The sequence below is a fragment of the Tupaia chinensis genome, unplaced genomic scaffold (assembly GCF_000334495.1).
Source record: "Tupaia chinensis unplaced genomic scaffold, TupChi_1.0 Scaffold000259_1, whole genome shotgun sequence".
Taxonomy (NCBI): domain Eukaryota; kingdom Metazoa; phylum Chordata; class Mammalia; order Scandentia; family Tupaiidae; genus Tupaia; species Tupaia belangeri.
The window spans coordinates 1,522,916-1,547,559 of record NW_006159739.1 but is presented as its reverse complement, the minus strand read 5'-3'; the positions used below and the strand labels follow the sequence as shown (position 1 = coordinate 1,547,559).

The window sequence follows — 24,644 nt, the reverse complement described above, 5'->3', positions numbered from 1 at the left end:
AGTAAGTCACTAGGTCCAGGACTCAAACTGCAGTTGACCATGTGGGAATCCAGCGCCCTTAACCAACACTCCACCTGCCGGCCTGATAAGTTCTTTTTTCTTTTTTTTTAAGAATTATTTTATTTATTTTAATTTTATTTGCTATAATAATTTTTTTTAGAGATATTTTTGCTATAGGGTGCATGCCCTTGCTATAGAGATAAAAAGCTAGAAATCCGGGGGATGGTCACACCACAATCCCTTCTTCATTCTCCCTTGGGAATTGGGCATGCACACACACACGTTTGACATAAGTTTTAAGCCACCAGGTCCAGGACTCAAACTATGGTCGACTATGTGGGAGTCCAGCAACGTAACCATTATACTATCTGTTGGTCCCGTATTATTATTATTTTAAATTTTAACCAAACATAGAGAGAGAGAGAAACAAAAAGGGAAAGTGAGAAAGGAAGCCACATGTCCAGGATTTGAACTGTTGTCAGTCATGTGGGAGTTCAGTGCCCTAGCTAGCATGCCACCTGCCAGCACCAATGATTAAGTCTTGAGTGCTTTGCCCTTTGAATGAGATTAGTGTTCTTATAAAACAGGTTGAAGGTAACTACCTTGCCCCTTTTCCCACATAAGAATGCAGCAAGAGTGCACCATCTTTGAAGCAGGGACCAGCCCTTACTAGGCCTCAAATCAGGGACTTTGGACTTGGACCTCCCAGCCGTTAGAACTTTGAGCAATAAATTTCTATTGTTTCTAAATTACTCAGTCTAAGGTATTTTACTGTAGCAACTAAAAAGACTAAAACAGAGATAGCCACTTCAGCAACAATATGTGTAAGAAAGTCCCTTTATGCATGTTGTGAGGCTGAGTGTGGTTGCTTAAAGATGGAGAACTGGATGATTGTAACTATTTGGGCTTCTTTTCATCAAAACGTGGGACCAGCAGCTGTCGTAATGGCTATGTCACTGGACTCCCATGTAGTCGACCACGGTTCGAGTCCTGGACCCATTGGCCTAAATTCATGCCAGGCACATGTGCGTGCGTGCCCAAGATCCCGAATGGAGAATGAAGGAGAAGGGATTGAGGCGTGGCCATCACCCCTGGCGGGGGGGAGGGGGGATGATTTCTCGCTTTCTGTCTCTGTCTTTCTGGCGAGCACACACACCCTATAGCAAAAACCTCTCCAAAAAGAAAAAACTTAAATCATAAGCATTTCTCATGTCGTTATGTAATATTTATAACCACCTGTTTTTTCAGAAGTTGAGCTTTATTCCTTTTTATAATTTTTCCTTTAGCATGTTTTCCTACAACTTAAAAGTCTTTTGTAAATTTTTTTGTTTTGTAAAATTATTTTTAATTGAATTAGCTTTTCTTAGTACCAGCATATGGCATAATGGCGTCGTTGCTGAACTCCCATGCAGTCAATCGTGGTTTGAGTCCTACACTTCATGGCTTAAAACTCACACCAGGGGTATGTGCGTGTGTGCCTAAAATCCCAAGAAGAGAATGGAGAAGGGACTGTGGTGTGTCCACCCCCCTAGGGGGTGATTTCGCACTTTTTGTCTCTGTCTCTCTCTGTCTCTTCAGCGAATGCACATGCCCTATATCAAAAAAAATCTCTCTTTAAAAAAGCGCCTCCCACAATCCTCTGCGTTCTTTCTTTCCCACTTAGGCTCGGCAGAATGGCTCCTGCAAAGAAGGGTGGCGAGAAGAAGGGCCGGGCCGTTCTGCCATCAACGAGGTGGTGACCCGGGAATACACCATCAACATTCACAAGCACATCCATGGCATGGGCTTCAAGAAACGTGCCCCTCGGGTACTCAAAGAAATCCGGAAATTTGCCATGAAAGAGATGGGGACTCCAGATGTGCACATTGATACCTGGCTCAACAAAGCTGTCTGGGCCAAAGGAATAAGGAATGTCCCATATCGAATCCGTGTGCGGTTGTCCAGAAAACGAAACAAGGACGAAGATTCACCCAACAAGCTCTACACTCTGGTGACCTATGTACCTGTTACCACATTCAAAAATCTACAGTCAATGTGGATGAGAACTAACTGCTGATTTTCAAATAGAGTTATAAAACCAAAAATAAATAAATAAATAAATAAGTTAGCTTTTCTTTTTTGTAAATATTTTGCTTCTTGAAGTTTTAAAAATAGCCACAGAGTGTATGTGCTCACCAGTGAGAAAGAGAAAGAAGCACTTTACACACAATGGGACACAGTCAGGCTACAATCCTTTCTCCATTCCTCCCTCCCATCAGGAGCTTGGGCAGGCATGCAGCCGACATGCTTCTCAACCACCAGTGACAGGAGTCAAACTGCAGTCAGTCATGTAGGATCCAACTCCCTTAACCACGAGGCCATGGGTTGACCCAATTTCCTGAATTTTTAAATGTTTAAAACTAAATTTTTTTCCTGATTCTAAACATATTAAATATTCGTTGCAGAAAATATAGGAAAATATCAAGAAGAAAATAACAATAGTCCATAACCCACTATTTTTTAAGAATTATTTTATTTTATCCTGTTCATTTTTTTTTTTATAATTGACCAGAGATAGAGAGAGAGGGAGAGAAAGTGAGAAAGCAAGCCACCACATCAAGGAGCCAAACTACTGTCAGCCATGTGGAGTCTAGCGCCTAACAACTATGCCACTTGCTAGCCCCATAGTCCCAGTATTTTAAGATCACCAATGTAAGAACTTTTTGGCATATTTCCTTCCAGTTTTTTATTCTAATGCATCTCTCTTTTTAAATTTATCTAATTAATTTTATTTGTCATTATTATTCCTTAATTTTGACCAGAGAGAGAGAGAAAAGGAAAGTGAGAAAGCAAGTCGCCAGCCCAGTACTAAAACCTTGGTCAGCCACATGGGAGTCCAGTGCCCCAACCACCGCGCCACCCACTGGCCCCTATTCTAATGCATCTTAACATAATTGAATAATTTCTTTTTAAATTTTACTTAAGGGTGTATAAGTGTATACACAACCCCACACAACCCCACGTGGGGAATGATCACACTGTAATCTCTCCTCCATTTCTCCCTCCTTTCAGGATTTTGGGCACACATGCACATGCACTTGACATGATTCAAACCACTCAGTTGGCCATATAGGATCCAGCTACTTTAACCACTACACCACAAATCCTTTTTTTTTTTTTTTTTTTAGGTTTTTCCATAGAGTGTGTGTGCTCACCTGAGAGAGACAGAAGAGACAGAAAGAGGGAAAGTCAGAAAAGTCAGAAATCACCCCCCCCAAGAAGGGATGGCCACGCCACAATCCCTTCTCCTCCATTTTCCTCTTGGGATTTTAGGCATGCATACATGCGTGCCTGGCATGAGTTTTAAGCTGCCAGGTCCAGGACTCAAACTGTGCTTGACCATGTGGGAGTCCAGCACTTTAGCTGGCCTGCCACAAGCCATTCTTTACTTAATATTTTATCATAAGTATTTATCCACATCCTTAAGAACTATTTGTAAATATAGTTTTAGTAACTACAAAACATTATATTAAGAGATGCCAGATTGTTTAACCAGTCACTTGTTGTTGGGCATTTAAGTTACTTCTAATTTTTGGCTTTTATAAATAATGATTTTGCATAAATGTGTAAAGTACTACAATGTAGAAAGTTATTGCTTTTTTTAAAAGAATTAATTTTTTCACATGAGTTTTGCCAGAGAAAGACAGAGAAAGAGAGAGAGAGAAAAAAAGCAAGCCACCAGGTCCAGGACTCGAACCATGGTCAGCCATGTACAAATTCCAGTACCTTAACCACCACACCACCTGCTGGCCCTAGAAAGTTATTTCTTCAGAGAAAATTATCAAATGGGGGATTTAGATGACTGAAAATATAAAAGATTCCTGATATGTACTGCCAAGTTGTTTTTTTAAAGGTTTGTACTAAACTCTACTTACACTATTATGTAGGAGAAAAAAATCAACTTTAAAACTGGTAGGTGTTGGTACTAGCAGATGGCGTAATTGTTACATCGCTGGACTTTCATGTAGTCCACTGCAGTTTGAGTCCCAGACCTGGTGACTTAAAATTCATGCCAGGTGTGTGTGCATGTGTGCCCAAAATCCTGAGAAGAGAATGGAAGAGGAGGAATTGCGGCATGGCCATCTCCCCCTACGGGTTGATTTCTGACTTTCTGTCTCTCTGTCTTTGTCTGGTGAGCACATGAGCTCTATAGCAAAAATCTCTCTTAAGAAAAAAAATGATAGGCTTTGATTTTGAGCTCTGAGCAGCCCCTTTCAGAGACTAGGACAACTGAAGATTTTCCTGCCCAGTCTTCACCCTCCTGACCCCAAGACCTAGACAGGCCAATCACACGCCATCTACATTTGAGCTCTAAGCAGCCTCTTTCAGGGACTAGGACAACTGAAAATTTCCTGCCCAGACTTCACTCTCCTGTCCCCAAGATCTAGTAGCCTCCACACATTGAGCTTCTAGACATGACTAGGTGCACAGTAGCCAAACATCTGAATACTTCTAGGGTCAGAGTAATCCTCAGTTCCCACAGAATTTGCTGCACAAAGGGAGAACTGCAGGAAGATAGAACACGTCCTCCTGCACACCTCTGAACACTCAGACTTAACTCCAAAAAATTAGGAAAAAACTTACAATCCATCAGATGGCCAGAAACTACCACAGAGGCACAAAAAAATATGAGAAGCCAAGAAAATATCTCTCCTCCAAGGAAAAAGAATAACTCCTCATCCTCCAGAGACAATGCAGTGGAACTCATGGAAATGTCAGATAAGGAATTTAGAGTATTCATAGGACATAGCTAACAGAGATGCAAGAGAATAGAGACAATGAACTTCACAAGATGCAGAAGAAAAGAGAGAAAGGGTTCCAGGAGGTGAGGAAGTTCTTTCATGATCTGAAAGAGGAAATACACACCATAAAAAAGAACCAAATGGAATTGTTAGAGATGAAGGCTATAATACAGGAAATCAAAACCTCCCTCCAAAATATTAAAAACAGATTAGATCATGTAGAAGATCGAATCTCAGATATAGAAGACAGAACCTCTGACCTAGAAAAATCCACCAAAAAGACTCAGAAAATAACAACAACAACAAAAATTTAGAATAATACATGAGTAATACTAGATACCATTTAATGCCCAAACATCTGGGTAATCAGTATCCCAGAAAGTGAAGAAACTAATAAGGACATTGATAATCTATTCCATGAAATCCTGGAAGAAAACTTTCCAAACAGAGAGGCATTCCAATATCCAGACCCAAGAAATACAAAGGACCCCACATAGAATCAACCCAAGATCTTCTTCAAGGCACATCATAGCCAGATTGACAAAAACCACAGAGACAAGATACTAAAATTGTCAAGAGAGAAAGGTCAGGTTACTTTCAAAGGATATCCCATCAGGCAACATGGAATCTCTCATCAGAAACACTGTAAGCAAGGAAAGAATGGGAAAATATATTCAAAGTGTTAAGCGAAAAACAATTTCAACCATGAATACTATACTCGGCAAGATTATCCTTCATATGGAAAAAAAAGACAAAAACACTCTCAGATAAACAAAACCTAGAAGAATTTACCAACACCAGAGCAGCTCTCCAAGAAATTCTGAAGGGTGTGCTATGCCAGGAAAACTAAAGTCAGACACACAGAAATAAGAGTACAAAAAAACAACCAAGAGAATGGCCAACTTAAGGGTAGGGACAACTCTGGAAAGATCAATAGTAACATTTAATGTTCGCTTCTAGAATTTAAACCAAAAGATCAGACCACAATAACACTATAAATTCAACAGAAAGGAGATTAATTACATGAGACTGAACTGGTGAAATAGAATTTCATGACTTTGAACTAAAACATTACTGATTTTCTTCTTTGCTTTGTTCTCCAGATTTAAGGATTTTTGTCTTCTCTTGAACTGTTGATATGTCCAGCTACCTACTTTTTGAACTGAATCCTAACCTTTCTCCTGGCTTTAAGTCTTAAGCAAACTTCTCTTAACATTTGATTTTGATCTATTAAAACTAAAAGTGTTTTTATTGAAATTTTAAAAAGCATTAAAAAATATCTATTTAATGACTACAGTAAGCACCCCAGTCAGGTACTACTTTATAGAATGTTCATTCTACTCACTGAGGTTTATCCCTAAAGTCAGATATGTGTTCACAGATATGAATATATCAGCTGTACTTCCTATTGAAAGTATTTAGATTAATTAAGATCTTTTGTGAATCTATAAAAGGTGAAAAAAAGGGGGGCATGGAAAGCAGCTTTAGATACCAGAGACAGTATGGGAGGAGGGTGTTAAATGGCAGAGGGTGAGAGGTATGGAATCAAGGAGAAAAAAAAAGAAGAAGAAGCAGCAAAATATATAAGAAACAAGAAATGGAAAATTATTTATCGACGATAACATGTATGGTAATATCCTTGATTGAGTCACTATACAGTCTATTCTGGATGGAGAATCTTATTTATATACTGTAATGATGTACAGTGAATGAATGTAAATAAATAAATTTAAAATTAAAAAAAAAAAACTAGATAGTGATTTACTTAGGGGGATCATATCCTAAAGAGTTTTGTCATATCTGTTGTAAACAATAAAGATTTGCCAAAAGAAAAAAAAGATGATAGACTTCTCAGGATCTCTGAACAAAGACTGTAACATGTCCAAATATCTTTTCCTTTAAAAAATAAGAGCTGAGCCATAAAGTCCCATTTGGGGGGATGGGCATTGACACACTTACTTAGATGTCCCTCAAGAACCTGAGAAACTCACCTTTTAGTCAACAAAGTATCCCCACCTTGCAAATCCACAATATTTTAGAGATTTCCTTCAGGTTAAGCAACATCAACAGAATGTCTTGCTAGGTTTCCAAAGTTCCCCAGAAACTATGACCTAAGACCACTTACAGCTTTTGGAGGAAGGTTCTTTAAACGATCCCTGAAGGAATCGCAAGTTATAGCAGATGGTGCATGCAGCTCTGGATTTTTCTTGTTTGGATAGTCTTGGGTCCTGTCCCAAACCACTTTCCTGACCACAGATCTCTCCCTGAACCCCTCTGGGGCCTTCCAGACATTCACAATCTCAAGAGAAACTGCAAATTTCTATGTCTCATGCTTGCTTGCTCTGACTTCCCTGCAGCATTCTCACTCTCTCCTTTTTCTCCTTTCCTGTCTCTTTCTTTTCTTTCTGATTGTGCCCTCTTGAGTCTATCTTTTAAAATTATTTCTAGGGACCAGCAGTTGGCATAATGGCTATGTTGCTGGACTCCCATGTAGTTGAGCACAGTTCAAGTTCTGGACCCAGTGGCTTAAACTCACGCTGTGTGTGTGTGTGTGTGTGTGTGTGTGTGTGTGTGTGTGAGTGTGTGTGCCCAAGATCCCAAGAGGAGAATAAAGGAGAAGGGATTGCGTCATGGCCATCCACCCTGAGGGGTGATTTCTAGCTTTCTATCTCTCTGTCTCTCTCTATCTTTCTGGTGAGTGCATGTACCCTATAGCAAAGACCTCTCATAAATAAATAAATAAAATTATTTCTAAACTTTACTTTTAATAATATTATTTCTCTTCCTCTCTCTCTTTCCTCTTAGTCTTTGTGTAATGTTCTGCTCACTCTCTCTTCATCTGATGCTTTGAAATTTCCTATCCTTTCCACCTCTCAAAAGGACACAACTGACCTTCCCTAGGAGCATCCTTTCTCTTTTTCCCCCTCAAACTTCTCTCTTCCCAGACTTACCTATTCTCTCCACATGACACCACCATCCCAATTTTGCAGGAGTTTCTCCCTGCCTCTTTGACATCAGATAGCTGTTTCATACTGTGTTATGAAGAAATATTCTTGTAGAGCACTGTCATCCCTCTAGACCTAAATGTGACTTTCTTCTTGTATTTATCCTTAGCATATACTCCAAGAAAGGATCACTTACATTATGCCTAAAATTTCCTCTCTATCCAAATCAGGACACACAAGAATGCAAGTTTAAGCATACTTATAATTACAACAAAATAAGATATCTGAAATCTAGGCTGTCCTCAAAAATCTGGGGCATAATGTTGCTATAAATTCCACCTATCCAGAATGCAGCTCTCAAGCAGGTCTACAAGTAAGAACTCTGAACATGCTCAGAGATGTCAGGACGTTTGTGTTTGTGTAACACACTCAGATTTTAAAAGTGTTTTCCTTCTCTTTTTTGCCCACTCTAAAAGTCAGAATTTTGACTGTAGATCAGATACAATCTAGCCATCCAGAGTACTATCTGTAAATCATTCACAGAGGGATTCTTTACTGGAGACTTTGTAAAGCTCACAGAAATCTTTCACTAAGAAAGACTGAACCCAATCTCTAAAATCAGAGCATGCAATTTACTACCGATTGACTTGAGTATAAATCTGGACAAAGATCACTGAAGGTGCTTTAGTAGGTTCTGTTTTAAACTTTCCGTTTCTCCTCCCTAAATAGTTAGGAAAAGCTCTTAACCAATGTGAGTTCCTCTGATCTGATTTGGACTTTTTCTTCTTACAGTATCCAAGTTCTGCTAATTCTCTTCTGTCTGGGCCTTTTATGTAAGTCTCCATGGTTGCATTGCTTAAGGTTAACTTCAAATACAATTTCTCTCTTTCTCTCTCTCACTCTATTTTTCAAGACTATGTCCACATGTACTGCACCTGGCTTTTTAGAGTGGACCAAGAATCCAATCAGGGTCCCTCAGGTGGTCTCAGCCTGCTGGGGAGCAGCATCGATCGAGCTTGAACTACACTGGGCCTTAAATATACTCTTAACCAATTATATTTCTGAGAAAGTTTGCTTTCCCCAATAAAAACTACTCCTTCTTATTCCCTATTGCCCTCTGAAATTACATTTCTCCTTATGACTTAATATGACACTACCTAGCAGCAGATAATCCTAATTGTTTTTACCATGTATCTGTGTTGTACTTTTTACCCACTTTTGTCCTCTCCTATTGTGGGAGACAGTGCTTTTAACTACTTTTGTTTCCAGATAAGGTCAATTTGCTGGTTGGAGAGACCAAATTCAAAATGAGCCCTCATAGAAGCATGGATGGCCTGTGACATCCTGTGTAATCCAATAAAAATCTACCCCACACCACCCCCACCTTGGATGGCTACAACTGGGGAAGTCAGAGAGCGGAAGGAATTATTTTTAAGTGTGCTATGCTCAGCCTTATGCAGACTGCAGATGCGCTTTTCTTGCAGATATGACTTTCAACCCTCACTTTACACATGGTTCTAACAAGTTTGGATATTTTGCTTCTACGCTTATAACAGACCAAAACCAACTAGTAGGTGGTGGTGAAGTGCACAAATTCTGTCAAACTGTTGGCTTTCATTCCAGTACTGCTGCTTCCCAGCTGTATGACTTTAAATGAGGTAGTGAACCTTTTTGCCTCAATTTCCTCATCTGTAAAATGAGAATAATAATAGTAGCTATTGGGACCAGCAGATGCTGTGATGGTTATGTCACTGGATTCCCATGTAGTTGACTTTGGTTCAAGTCCCAGACCTGGTCGCTTAAAACTCACACAGGGCACATATGCATGTGTACCCAAAATCCTGAGAGGAGAATGGAGGAGAAGGGATTCAAAAAAGAAAAAATTAAGTGTTATGAGTATTAAATGGAGTGGGCACATTGGTGACAGTAGTCGTGAGAAGTAACACAAACTCAAACCCAAAAAGTCATGAAAACAGCAATCTAGGCTCTACCTGTGTAAGGGAGAGTTTCCCAAACTTTCTCAATTTAAGATTCCTTTAGCATATCAATAGTTTAGTTTTGTTTTTCATAACACTCCACAATTTAAAAAAGGGGCCGGCAGATGACATGGCAGTTAATGCACTGAACTCCCAATGACCAACTGCGGTTAAAGTCCTAGACCTGACAACTTGCTTTCTACTTAACTTTCTCTTTCTCTCTCTCTCGCTTTCTCGCTCGCTCGCTCTCTCGCTCTCTGTCTTGCTGTGGTCAAATTAAAAAATAATAATAAATAAGGCCAGCAGGTGGTCAAGGTGCTGCACTCTTGACTGCAGTTTGAGTCCTGGACCTGGAATGTTGAAATTCACACAAGCCATGTGTGTGTGCATGCCCAAAATCTCAAGAGGAGAATGGAGGAAAAGGGATTGTGGTGTGGCCATCCTCCCTTGAGGGGGGTGTTTTCTCACTTTCTGTCTCTCTTGTCTCTCCAGCAAGAACACATACCCTATAGTAAAAATCTCCCTCTCAAAAATAAAAAATAATAATTCTTAAAAACTAAAAAAATTCATAATTTCATTGATTAATTTGTTAAGTCCAAACAACTTAGTCAATATTTGCAGTCTAGTAATTTACTAGGCACTTGAAATGATAACATAAATAGTCTTTTATTCCTAAGTATCCACAATTACTGATGGGATACCTGTGACTATCAGGCAATTCCCTTCTCAAACTTTGGGATCAGACTAATATGTTACCACACATTGATTTTCCCTTGGTACTTGCTGTTTATTACAGCAGCTTCTGAAAATCCAGTTTCACAAAGACATGTTATTATCCAGAAGCATGTAGTTGGATCTAATGTTGAACTTTGAACCGAGCTTGTATGGTATCAGAGAGATGCTATATATCTCTATATTTCCTTTTTTTCTTTCTTTCCTTCCTTTTTTTTTTTTTTCCTGCTAGAGAGCTTGTATGCTTACCATAAAGAGACAGAGAGGGGAGAGGAGAAAGCACCTCCTATGGGAAATGGTTATTACACCACAATCCCTTTTCCTCCGTCTCTCCCTCCTTGCAGGATTTTGCACACATACACACGCATGCTGGATGCTCGGCCTGTTTCTCAAGCTACCAGGTCCAGTACTTGAATGACATGGTTGGCCATGTGGGCTCCAGCTGCCTCCACCAGGCCACAGTGCTGGCCTGTATTTCTCTTAAAATGTTAAGCTATCTCCTAGTGTCAAGGCCTCCTTGACACACGATTCAGGAACCACAGGTGTAAGAGGAATCTACTAACAACCCTTCAGAATGTTAGTGTAGAACATCATAGGATAATAAATGATGGTCATGATTACCTTGGGATATCTTTTTTTTTTTTTTTTGAGAGGTTTTTGCTATAGGGTGCATGCACTCGCCAGATAGACAGAGAGAGACAGAGAGACAGAAAGCGAGAAATCACCCCCCAGGGGGGATGGCCACGCCATAATCCCTTCTCCTCCATTCTCCTCTCAGGATCTTGGGCACGCACGCACACGCGCCCAGCGTGAGTTTTAAGCCACCAGGTCCGGGACGTGAACCACGGTCGACTATGTGGGAGTCCAGCGACACAGCCATTACGCTAACTGCTGGTCCCAATTACCTTGGGATATCTTTAAAAGTTTAATTTATGGTCAGTTTCTTCTATTTAAGAAGAATGAAAAATATCAAGCATCTCTTTATTTACTTTTTTAGGTTTTTACTATAGGGTGCGTGTAGTCACTGGAAAGAGACAAAGAGACAGAAAGTAAGAAACCACCGCTAGGGGGGATAGCCACACCACAGTCCCTTCTCCAATCTCCTTCTGGATTCTGAGCACACATGCACATGAACCCAGTGTGATTTTTTCAAGCCACTTGGTCCAGGACTCTAACTGTAGTCGGCCATGTGGGTATCAGCACCCTTAACCACCACATTACCTGCCAGCCCCTACACCAGTCCTTTTAAATAGGCACTTGAGTACCTTCAGGTGGCATGATTGGTAAGGCACTGAATTCTCAATGGCAGCTTGCTTTCTCCCCTCCCTCACTCTGTTCCACTCGGGTCAAATTAAAATAAATGAATAAATAAAGTTAAATAAAATAATTCTTTTTTTTTAAATTGGCCCTATATCCTAGTGGTTATGGGCTAGTGGTTATGAGAGCAGTTTGAATCCTGGACTGAGGGCTTGAGAAACATGCCAGGCATATGTGTGTCCATATCCAAAATCCTAACAGGATGAAGAAATAGAGATAGCAGTGTGACCGTGCCCATCTCTAAAATTTGGGTAATAATTCTCATCTTCCCCATTCTTATGGAAAGTAAAGGAATAACTTATAAAAAGTGCCTAGCACAGACCCTGAAAAATAACAGGTGCTTAAGAGCCCCTTGCCATTTCCTAAACATGCCGTAGGTGTCTTAATCTGCCTTTGCAACATTGTGCTTTCTTGGCCAACAACCCCATTGCTTTTTTCTCCTGTGATTGTTGCCTCAGCTTAAATGCATCTCTTCCTCTGAAGCCTCCTTGGCTCCTTCAGGAGAATGAGTAGTTCCTTCTAGTTCAGTTTTGCAGCACTTACTGCTATTACCTCATTTGATTGCATTGTGTTGTAATTATTTATTTATGAATCTTCTCCCTCACCAGATTCTATGGTCCTCCCTTATGGCTGAAGCCACATTTTATTTTCACAGTATCTAGCACACTAGTTGGCCCTCAATAAATATTTTGATGAATGAAGGAATAATAATAGCAAACACACAGTGCTTAGCTCTAGGCACTGTTCCAAGAGTTTTTACAAGTATTATTAACTGTGTAATCTTCACAACAATCTATGACTTATTATCATTTCTATCTTACGGATGAAGAAAATGACATATAGAGAGGTTATGTAATTTGCCTGAGGTCACTCAACTACTGATTGTCAAAGCCAGGATTCGAACCTAACAGATGGTATCAGAGTCCAGGTTTTTTGTTTGTTTGTTTGTTTGTTTTTAACAAGAGGAAGAGGGGGAGAGAGAGAGGTATTTCGACAGGGTCTCACCATGTTTGGATTCTCCTGCCCCAGACTCCCAGTTAGCTAGGATTATAGGTGCATTCTACCATGCCCACCTTGTTTAGGTTGGTCTGGAAACCAAACCTGGGGCTTCTAGGCTTTAACCAACACACTACAATGTCTTCCAGTGAATGAGAAAACAAACAATATAAATTGGGCCTTCTCAAAGGTCTCACTTCCTCAGATTTTAAAATGGCTCATTCATGGGTGGCATGGGGGTTGAGGTATTGGACTCCCACATAGCCAACAGCAGTTTGAGTCCCAGATCCAATGGTTTGCTTTCTTGCTTTCCCTTTCTCTCTCTGGTCAAGCTAAAAAAATAAATAATGAGTAGTATTGAATAAATAATCATTTTTTAAAATGGCACATTCATTCATTCATCACGGTATGTGTGTATCATCAACTAAACACCTGTCTCTACTTGTTCCATCATCCCCCGCCTCTAACCCTGCCTGGTCTCCACTGCCTGCCTCCATATTCAACTGGTCTGTGAACTTCTTTTAGTTTCTTAAATGTGTTGTGCTCTCTCTTGGTCTGGACCCACAACTGCCACATTGTCTACTAAACTCATGCTTTTCCTTCAGTTCTCAGCTTAAATTATTTCCTTCTGAAAGACTTCCATTATCCCCTCAAGTAAGTCAGGTGCTATGGGCTTTCCGTGGCACTTACTATCTTACTTACTCTTTTTGCCTTTACTCACCAGCCTTCTGCTCTAGACTATAAGCTCTAAGAAGGACTGAGTCTCTCCAGGTTCATGTTGTATCTGTAGCACCTTGACTGATGCTTGCCACATAGTAGGTGCTTGATAAATGTCTGTTGAATGACGGATTGAAAGATGAACAAGACAACATTTCTATGCTTAAGAAGTCTAGTGAGGGGGGAAAAAACCTAATGTAGCTATGGAAAATAAATGCTTATAGTATATTGGGATAAATGCTAGGGACCAGCAGTTAGCATAATGGCGATGTCACTGGACTCACACATAGTCGACCGCGGTTCGAGTCTCAGACCTGGTGGCTTGAACTCACGCCGGGCGTGTGTTGGTGCGTGCCCAAGACACCGAGAGGAGAATGGAGGAGAAGGGATTGTGGTGTGGCCATTCCCCCTGGGGGGAGATTTCTCACTTCCTGTCTTTCTGTCTCTCTCTGTCTTTCTGGCAAGTGCATGCGCCCTATAGCAAAAACCTCTCCAAAAAAAAAAAAAACAAAAATGCTCTAAGAGGAATATGCCAGTGTCCTTCTGGGCACTGAGGGGAATATTTCTAACTCTGCCTGGGGTAAAGTGAGAAGACAAAAAGTTCAGCAGAGTTGAAAAAGGAAAAGAAAAGTGTAGCATAAAGGTCAAAAGCATGAACTAAAAATAGACCCTGCTTTATAGCCTAAAGGGCTAAATCGTTTTTCTGTGTGTCTCCAAAAATAACATGAATCTAAACTTAGTCCTACAATTGACTGACTTTATAAGAATGTGGAAACAATATAAAATAACTCGAAATGTATTATGATGAAATCATTTTTCGAGAGATTTTTGCTATAGACACATGTGCTTGCCAAGGAGACAGAGAGAGACAGAAAATTAAAGATATTCTCCCAGGGGGGTGGCCACACCAAAATCCCTTCTCTTCCATTCTCCTGTTGGGATTTTGGGCACACACACACATGCACCTGGTGTGAGTCTCAAGCCACTGCCGTTGACTACGTGGGAGTCCAGTGACATAGCCATTACACTAACTGTTGGTCCCGAAAGTGGTTATTTTAATTCAGTCTCCATTAAAAACTTAAAATCCTGCTTTAACCTCCACAAGCAGTTCTTCAAACTGTTTTTACACACCTTTTTACTAATAGCCTATATAAAATAAAACTACTTGCTTGTTCTTTCATAAATCAAATCAGGAGAGTATAGACTGACAAAGTTAAATCCCCTTAATTGTGCAGTTGAGAATAATGAGGTCCAGAAAGTGATAGGGTCTTTCTGAGCGCATCCAGCAAATTATAGGCAAATAAATTATCCAGCAATCCTGTCAAAAGATAAATTAAGATGGTAGTACATCAGTAAAATGAAATACTGTACAAGGTTGATCCGTGTAGGAAGGTTCTAGGTTGATTTCCACAGATATCCCACACATATAATCTGGGGCCAGCTAGGACTGGGGTGGATTACGGTGTCAAGACCCTGTAGTGAGTGTTCTCCCTGTGTGTGTCTCTCTTTTCCTTGTGGAAGAAGTAAACTTTAAAAAAGAAAAAAAGGCATTAACCTTGGTTATTAGTGAATTTCAAATATAAAGAATTATTTGTCCAAACAAACAAACAAAAAAAAAGTTACTTATAAGAAGGAATAAATCAAATTTGCTTCAGACTTTTCCACTGCAAAATTTATGGCACTCTGTTTGAAAGGGTGACCCATGAATATCACATCCGACTATTTTATCATTTCAATTAAAAAGCAAAGGGTTGGCTCTGAGGCACAGAGATAATGCACTGCTCAAGGGAAACTGGATCCCACATGGCAACCATAGTTTGAATCCCCAGCTTAGTCAGCCAGAAGCATGTAGGGCATGTGCTAGAAGACTGGAGGAAGGGAATCACAGTATGACCAGACCCTGTGAAGGTGCTCCTCTCTCTCTCTCCTTCACTTTCACCTATGCATGCATGCCTCTTCCATAAATAAAACGGAACAAATGCAGATAGACATTATTATAACTGAAATAACTCAAGGAGCTCAGTATCCTTCTTGAAAAAAAAATGTTTGAAACTAAAATCCAGCTAATAAACATACAAATGTAAATAAGGAAAGAAACATTCCCTCAATAATACTAATATTAATACTTACACTCATGGAGTGCCTACACTATGCCTGATTTTTTATATAGTATCTGTATTATTCTTCACAACTCTAAAAGCTATTCATGATAATCTCCATATTACAGATGAAGTTCAGAGGAATAAAGCTTTTCATCCAAAGTCACGTCCCCCAAAAAGTCGGTCACAATGCGATTCAGACCTCTCTAGTTCTTTCCATTGAACTACGTTGTGCTATCCCCATAGCTCAGCAGTTAAGGGAGCCAGATCCCACATGGCTGACCATAGTTCGAATTCCAGCCAAGGTGGCTTAAAACACATACCAGCAGGTCAGCCAGGTTGAGTGGTGGTTGGGGTGACTGGATCCCACATGGCCGAGTGCGCGTTTCAAGTCCTGGACCTAGTGGCTTGGAAAATACACTAGAGGTATGTGTGCGTGTGCCCAAAATCCTGAGAGAAGGGCTGTGACTTGGCCATCCCCTCTGGGGGAGATGATTTCTCAGAGGTATGTGTGCGTGTGCCCAAAATCCTGAGAGAAGGGCTGTGACTTGGCCATCCCCTCTGGGGGAGATGATTTCTCACTTTCCCCCTCTCTCTCTTCCTCTGTGTCTCTCTCTGGTAAGCGCACACACCCTATGGCAAAAACAAAAACAGAAAAACCACCAGGTATATCCTGTTTCCTCTGTTTCTCTATTCTGTCAGGATTTGGGGCATACATGGAAAAGCGGAGGAAACAGAGTTGTGGCATGACCACACCCCATTGTGAAGATTGCTTTGCTCTCTCTCCCTATAGCAAATGTGTGTGCCTTCTAGCAATTAAAACAACAACAAAACACACACACACACACACACACACACACACGCACACACAAAGAAGCACTACTGTATCAGTACAGTTAGAGTTAACTCATTATATTACAATTAAACTTCCACTTTGAATTTCCAGGACCTTGACTTATTCTCTGGATTCCTGATGGTATGCAGCAGAACAATTTCAAATAGTCTGGAAATAAGTTTGCCCCGAGATAAAATCCACTTCCTATAAATGAAATTAATCAATAGGACACTAAGGTCTCATCTGGAAAATTACATCCAGGAAGTTTGGGAACACTTACTCCAAGATGATCCAGCCAGTGGCATCACCGGTTGCCCACATGGGAAAGGTCCTGGGTTCTCATTCCGGAACCTCCCCAAGCATGCTGGGTGCATATGCACATGCCAGTGATCTGGACCAGCTGAGACTGACTGTGGCACAAGGACACTGCTGGGGTGTCTCTCTCTCACTGAAGAAATAAATAAATGAACTGGGGGAAAATTTTAAAAAATCCAGCTCTGTGGTCTGGTGGTTAAGGCAGCCAGATCCCACATAGCCAACAATATATTAATAGTTCAAGTTCCAGACCCAGTGGCTTGAAAAATGTGCCAGGAGCATCTGTGTGCATGCTCAAAATCCTGACAGGATGGAGAAATGGAGGGAGGCATGACCATTTCCTACAGGGGGGTGCTTTCTTCTCTCTCCCCATCCTCCCACCCTCCATCTCTCTCTGCTGAGCATATTTGCCCTCTAACTAGAAAAAAGAAAAAAAAAAAAAAGATGATCTGGGAGCAGTTTTAAAACTGCAGGCCTAAAAAACTAACACTGCAATTTAATAAGTGGAAGTCACCTTTATTGTATTAATAATGAATATATCCTGTTTGAAAAACATCTGTGTCAATCATACCATGGAACCCTGAAAAAGGAAGATCACAGAGGCTCTTTCCAGTCACTATCCTGGGGTGAAAAGTCTCAGCTAAACAACACCAATCATGGCTTCCTTGTCAAGACCTAGAAAGTAGCCCCTTGCTGAGTGCAGAACTGCCTCAGCAGCTTTTAAAATAAGATCCCTGAGCCAATTCTGTGGTGCAGCAGTAATACGCTCCTCAAGAGGATCTAGATCTGACGTGATGACTCCAGTTTGAATTCCTGGCACAGTTAGCCTGAAATTCTGGGCGCACATATGAGCACCCAAGATCCGACAAAGTTAGAAGACTGGAGGAAGGGGATGATAGTGTGACCAGACCTTGTGGAGGGTGCCTCTGTCTCTCATGCATGTGCACATGCTCTATCATGAATAAATTAAATAAATAAATAAATAAGACTCCTAGTTAGACTTTACCACAGACCAACTGAATCAGAATCTCAAGGAGTAGGTTCCAGGCATTATTATTTAAAATACCTCCCTAGGTGATTCCCTAGGAAGTCAGCATTGAGGAATAGTAAGTGAAGTGTCTAAGCTCACTAACAGAGAGGTCTTTCTTAAGATTGACTCACACCCCTTGCTCTGACTCCAGGGCGACCAAGCCACCCTCTGATATTTGGCTTCCCATGTGACATGCTCAGAGGGAGAAAATGCCCACAGATGTGATGTGAGTGTTCTGGTCTGCTTTGCAAATTAAATTAGCTCTGAGAATAATACTTTCTTTTTGCGAATCAATAAGTGGACTTCTGGTTTATGTATCAGTCACAGTGAGCTTACAAATGCAAATCTGAGGATAGGTCTCTAATCTAAGAGACACATCCACTCTCCATGTGCAACAAAACCAGGGTTCCAAGCCTGTTCAGACATTGCACCGTAGTAATGCCAGCATGTGGGAATGAGGCCAAGCGGCCAGCTGACCTTCCCCACGAATATTCTTAGCCCCTTTCTCCACAGCCAGATCATAAGACACGGCTTCTCTCTTTTTTCATCTTCTACTCTGCCTAGCCCAGAGCTAGACAGTTCTAGAAATTTCCTAAAGTGACTGGAAATATTAAAGAAAGAAGGAATATATGCAGTGAGTATGACGATGCCTCTGTAATTTGGAAAACTATGTCCAGTCTCTGGCCTCAGATCAGGAGGCTGGGGCACCTAGCCAGTGATGTCTACAACTCTGAATTGGATGCCAGATGTTAAGTAAGGTGTCTCATATGGGAGGCTTTGCAAACAGGAGCTGGGCTTGGGAGAGGGAGGACATAATTCTTAGTTAGCTAATATTCCTTTATCCTTTAGGTCTCAGACGTCAGCTTTGCAGAACATCTTTCTGATCTGTCCTGCTCCCCATGCTAGTCAGTTCTTCTGTGCAGCCCACTCTCATGTCCTCCACCATGGCCATTATGACAGTTGATTCAAACGCCCATGTGCTCATCTGTGTCCCACCATCCCCGACTTGGAACTCCTGAAAGCAGTCATCTTTGGATTCTTAAGGCATGCTATTGCAAATTCAATAACTATTTGTTGAATGTAGAGAACACTTGTAATTCTGAGTGTTCCACATCTGAAACTCCTTCCTATGTTGGGAGACTCTTTATGAGTCTTGGTGAAAGGCAGAAAGCCTAATGTAGAAACAGAAAACACAAGATGTTTGTTCTCTCAGGCACTCATGCAGGTAAGCGCTTACCTTCCAATCAGATGAACCTACCCAAAACTTTGACTCAGAAGTTGGTAGGGCCAGGTGATGGTGAGGTGGCTAAGGCGGCTATATCTCACCTGACCTGTTACATGGTTTGAGTCTCGACCTGGAGGAATAAGAAACACACCAGGCCCATGTGCATGCCTAAAATCCTGACAGGAGAAAGAAACAGAGAAGGGATTTTGGTGTGACTATACTCCAGAGAGGGGGGATTTTTCACTTTCTCTCTTTCTGTTCAGCAAGTACATGTACCCTGTGGCAAAATTAAGCAAAACAAACAAAAGAAGAAGAAGAAGAAGAAGAAGAAGAAGAAGAAGAAGAAGAAGAAGAAGAAGAAGAAGAAGAAGAAGAAGAAGAAGAAGAAGAAGAAGAAGAAGAAGAAGAAGAAGAAGAAGAAGAAGAAGAAGAAGAAGAAGAAGAAGAAGAAGAAGAAGAAGAAGAAGAAGAAGAAGAAGAAGAAGAAGAAGCAGCAGCAGCAGCAGCTGGTAACCTAGAGGAGCAGGGACCATTGAGAATCCATTCTCATGGCAGAGCAGAAGGCATGCAGGCCTATGGAATTTCTAGGGAGCAATGTCAATGGTCGTAACAGCAACCTCACCAGACAAGTTGAATGTTCTGATTTGGATTGTGGGCTGGGTACTCACTCCCTGCCTCTCTTGCTCCAGTCTGTGACCCTGCAAAACTCTAAGTGCCCTTTTGCAAAAAATGTGTTACAATCAGCAAAAGTCAGCTTTTATTGCCTACTACTTAGAACCTTGCTATGGGCTGAATTCTGTCCACTCTCAGGTCATATGTTAAAGCCCTAACTGCCAATCCTCCACTGTCTCAGAATTTGACTGTACTTGGAGATAAGGCCTTTAAAGAGATGATTAAATTAAAATGAGTCAGTTAGGGTGGGTCCTAGTCCAATCTGATTGGTGTCTTTATAAGAAAATTTAGATACACCAAGAGACACGAGGAGCACACAAACACAGAGGGATGATCAGATGCAGAGGCATCAAGGAGGCCAAATAGAGACCTCAGAAGAGACCAAACCTGCTGGCACCGGTCTTGAACTTCAGCCTCCAGAAGCATGAGACCATACATTTCTGTTTAACTACCTAATCTGCAATATTTTGTTAGGGCTGCCCTAGCAAACTAGTACATTCCCTAATTACATTTAATGATGGACTCAATGGCTTAAATAAATTATCTCTCGTTCAGTCACAAAGTAGTCATCTAAACAAGATTACTCTTTGGGGGAGTCAGAGGTGGCGAGGTGGTTAAGGAGATGGACTCTCAGAGGGTGGACCACGGTTCAAGTCCTGGACCTAGCGGCTTACTGTCACTCTTTTTCTCTCTGGTGAGCACACATGCCCTATAGCAAATTAAAGTAATAATAATAATAATAATAATAAAATTTTTTTAAATATTGCTATATGCAAATAGGGAAGACATTGAAAAAGAGTCAAGATGCAGTCAAGTGAGATGTTAGGAAAGGAATGAGCTTAGAGGTGCACAGCTGAAGGTAGGAAGGGAATCCTAGGGTAATTTCTTATTTTCTTTTTTTGGAGAGGTTTTTGCCATACGGCGCGTGCACTCGCCAGAAAGACAGTCAGAGGCAAAGAGATAGAAAGTGAGAAATCACCCCCTGGGCGGATGGCCACACTGCAATCTCTTCTTCTCTATTCTCCTCTCGGGATCTTGGGCACACACGCACACACGCCCAGCGTGAGTTTAAGTCACTGGGTCTAGGATTCGAACCATGGTAGACTAGATGGGAGTCTAGCAACATAGCCATTATGCTAACTGCTGATCCTGGGAAATTCTCTAACCTCAGTGAAAACCCCAAGCCTGATGGTCTTGAAATGAACATGTATAGTAAAGAGAATCTGGACTTAGGCAACAGAGATCTAGGTTTAAAATATCACGCGGGGTCTGGCTCTGTGGTGCAGCAGTAATGCACTGCTTGAGAGAAGCCAGATGCCACATGGCAAGTGGGGTTCAAATTCCTGGGCCAGTTAGCCTGAAATATACCAGGCATGTGGACAAGTGCCCAAGATCCAACAGATGGGAGGACTGAAGGAAGAGAATTACAGGGTGATCAGATCCTGTGGAGGGTGCTCCTCTCTCTCTCTTCCTCTTTCTCTCTTTTCCTCTCTCTCACTCTTATGTGCATGCACACACACTCTGTCACAAAGAAAAAATGTTTTTAAATCATCCTATCACTTACTTGATATATGATTCTAGTCAGATTTCTTAACCTTTCTGAGCCTCAGTTTTCTCATCTATAAAACAAAGATGAAGGAATATATATATATAGCTGTCTAGCATTTAATAAATGTTCATCCTTTTCTTTTTTTCTTGGACTAGGGAATGAGAGAGGAAGTGGAGACCTTCAGGAGAGGGTTAAAAAGCTTCTTGGACCAATGCACAATGTTCAGAGAGAGTGACGAGCTCAGACTTATACTGGATACGTGGCTTGGGTGTCAAGAAGCCAGCATCTAGGCAGTCGGTGATACTGATAAGAGTCTGATGGGAGGAACACTGTGGTTCTGGATTTTCATTCTGTCAACAGCTGTGTATTAGCCAGTAGGATAAGACACAGGATCTATACCAACTCTTTACCTGCATTATAATTAGTAGGCCTTAGGACCAGCAGGTAGTGTGGTGGTTAAGGTGCTGGACTCCTACATGAGCAACTGTGGTTCAAGTCCCAGACGTGGTGGCTTGAAAATCATACCAGGTGTGTGTGTATATGTGCATCCAAAATCAAAGGAGGAGGATGGAGGAGAAGAGACTGCAGCATGGCCATCCCCTCTGAGGGCTGATTTGTCACTTTTCCTCTCTCTGTCTCAGTCTCTATCTCTCTCTGGAGAAAACATTAAAAAAAGAAAGTATTAGTAGGCCTTAGGCTGGTCCTATGGCCTAATGGTTAAAGGAGCCTGATCTTACATGGCCAATTGCATTTTGAGTCCTAGCTCTGGTAGCTTGAAAGACATAACAGCATATGTGCATGTGTGTGTGTGTGTGTGTGTGTGTATGCCCAAAATCCTGATGGGATAGAAAATTGAAGGAAAAAGGATTGCAGTGTGATTGTGCTACTTTAGGGGAAGGGAGTGATTTCTCCCTTTCCTTCTCTCTCTTTCTCTGGTAGTTTAAAAATAATAATGATAAAAATAATTAATAGGACTTACATATACTAAAAATTATGAGAAAGGTTCATTAAGTGGAAGAATTTCAGCTGGAGGCCAATTGTACAAACGGAACCAGGGTTCACTCCAGGTCTGTCCAAAACCGGGGCTAATTCTTGGCCTCACCTACTATTGGAGGTAAGGAACTCTGCCCCTATGTTGGCTAGGTTTTGCTCAGAAATTGTGCAGAGCTGAGCCTTTGGTTCAAAGGGTGTAACAGTAAGAATAGTTATAATTTACAAGTGACTACTATTATGCAAGGATTTTCACACTCCTTCTCTATCTACCTCATCACAACTATTGCAAGTGGGAACTGTTACATTAAAGAAAAAAAAAAATTGGTGCCAGAAGGTGGCATAGACGTTAGAGCACCTGGATCCTATGTGGCCAACTAAGCAGTTCAAGTTCCAAACCCAGTGGTTTCAAAATGACACCCGGCATATGTGCATACATGCCCAAAGTTCTGAGAGGAGAATGAAGGAAAAGGTATTGTGGCATACCCATCCCCCCAGAGGGTGATTTCTCACTTTCCTTCTCTTTCTCTCTTTGACAAATGCACACACCCCATGGCAAAACTTTAAAAAAAATGTGTGTGTGTGTGTGTGTGTGTATATATACATATTTTCAAAATCCGAAGTTTACCTTCTGAAGAAAAAAAGAGGTTTTAATCATTGACAATGCAAAGAAATTTCTAAAAAGAATTCTGATACAACAGATCCCTTACAAACTCAATATACCTCTTAGTATCTCACTATGGGGCCCAGTCTCAAACCTTTAATGCTTCTACCAGAAACCCATGTAACAGAGGGCAGCCCTGTGGAATATTTTCCACAGGAAACATCTGCCCAAATATTGAGAAGGCTGCGAAGTGTCCCAAGAGGGAGCGAGGGAAAGCTGAGGCCAATCCCAAACATAGTGATAAGTCCAGGTACCAGGTGGACTGGAACAGAGAGAAAACGCAGGCTTCCTGCTTTCCGCTCCCTCTGGAAGCATGCTAGGGTAAAATAAACTCTTTCTAAGACTCAGGTTCCCAGGTTAGTGATCTGGCTTTCTTCTAATAGGAAGTGAACTGTCTCTCAATCAGGGGGTTGGGGAAGGAGGAATGATTGCCAATTACACAAAATATGTAGGTGGAGGGTTCAGACATTTCATGTCTTTACAATTAAGAGACTCTACTTTATTCTTAGAGTCAATCACAGCCTAGCCACAGGATAGACATTCTTTCTTGGAGTGTTTACAAGAGAATCAATTTAAAAAGTTTTTTAAATCCTTTTTTGTTTAAAGAAACTGACATAATAGAAAGAAAGGATTGAGTTCCTGCCAAGCAAAGGTTTTCTAAACCTTCTTTGGCTCGGATCAACAGCACTTTAAGGTCTTTCAATAAACCAAGTCACTGGCCCCAAATAGAAAATTGTTACCAGGAAAGAATTTTTTTTTTCAATTTTCTTATTGCGATTTTTTTAAAAAAAGATTTATTGCACATGTACTCACTAATGAGAGAAGGAGGGAGAGAGAGAAAGAGACAAAAGCATCCCCCACTGGAGTGCTTACAACTTGCGTGGCTGTTTTGGGGAGCTGTAGTCATTTACCTCCATGTGCCTTCTCTCCCACCAAGGGGCATGCCACCACACCACAGAAAATTCGATGGACATGGACATAAGTCCCCTGAGGCCCCAGACAATCTTTTTGGTTGCTTACTACAGGTGGATATTGATTATCACTTTAGGGAGTATTATGATGAAAAAATGAACACCAGTTATCTTTAAGAACAGTCAGTTTGGGGGATGGTGCAAAGGATGAATTGCACATTGTTGAAGCAAAGGCAATCAATTATGAAGGCAGTCCAATTAAAGTAATACTGGCAACATTGAAAATGTCTGTATGGACAATGGTTTCCCTTGGGGACTTTGAAGTAACACCACCTGTGGTCTTAAGACTGAAATGTGGTTCAGGGCCTGTGCATATTAGTGGACAGCATTCTGTAGCTGTGGAGGAAGATGCAGAGTCAGAAGAGGAAGAGGCCATGAAACCTAAGTATATCTGGAAAGTGTTCTGCTCCTGGAGGTGGTAGCCAGTTTCCACAGAAAAAAGTAAAACTTGCTACTGACAAAGATGATAATGACAATGAAAATGAAGAAGATGATGATTTCAAAGATGAGGAAACGAAGAAAAAGCTCCAAGAAATCTATTCAAGATACTCCTAGCAAGAATGTTCAAAACTCAAACTAGAATGAAAAGGACTCAAAACCATCAACGCCAAAATCAAAAGGTCAAAAATTGTTCAAAAAACAGGAAAAAATTCCTAAAACACCAAAAGCACCTAGTTCTGTAGAATACATTAAAGTAAAAATGCAAGCAAGTGTAGAAAAAGCACATTAAACAGTAAGTCCTGGGCACTCCTGGTAAATTAAGCCCAAAGATGGGGAGAAAGGAAAAGAAGAGAAAAAAAAAAGTCCATACTGAGTATCATCCACAATCC

General features: G+C 41.0%; 1 protein-coding gene and 1 pseudogene across 2 annotated transcripts in view; one reads left to right on the top strand and one right to left on the bottom strand.

Annotated features, from left to right (window-relative positions):
- TUT4 (terminal uridylyl transferase 4) overlaps positions 1 to 24,644 on the bottom strand; it is a 210,706-nt gene that overhangs the window by 147,159 nt on the left and 38,903 nt on the right. The gene's annotated exons all lie outside the window — the stretch shown is intronic.
- On the top strand, positions 23,759 to 24,544 carry LOC102468588 (nucleophosmin pseudogene; annotated as a pseudogene).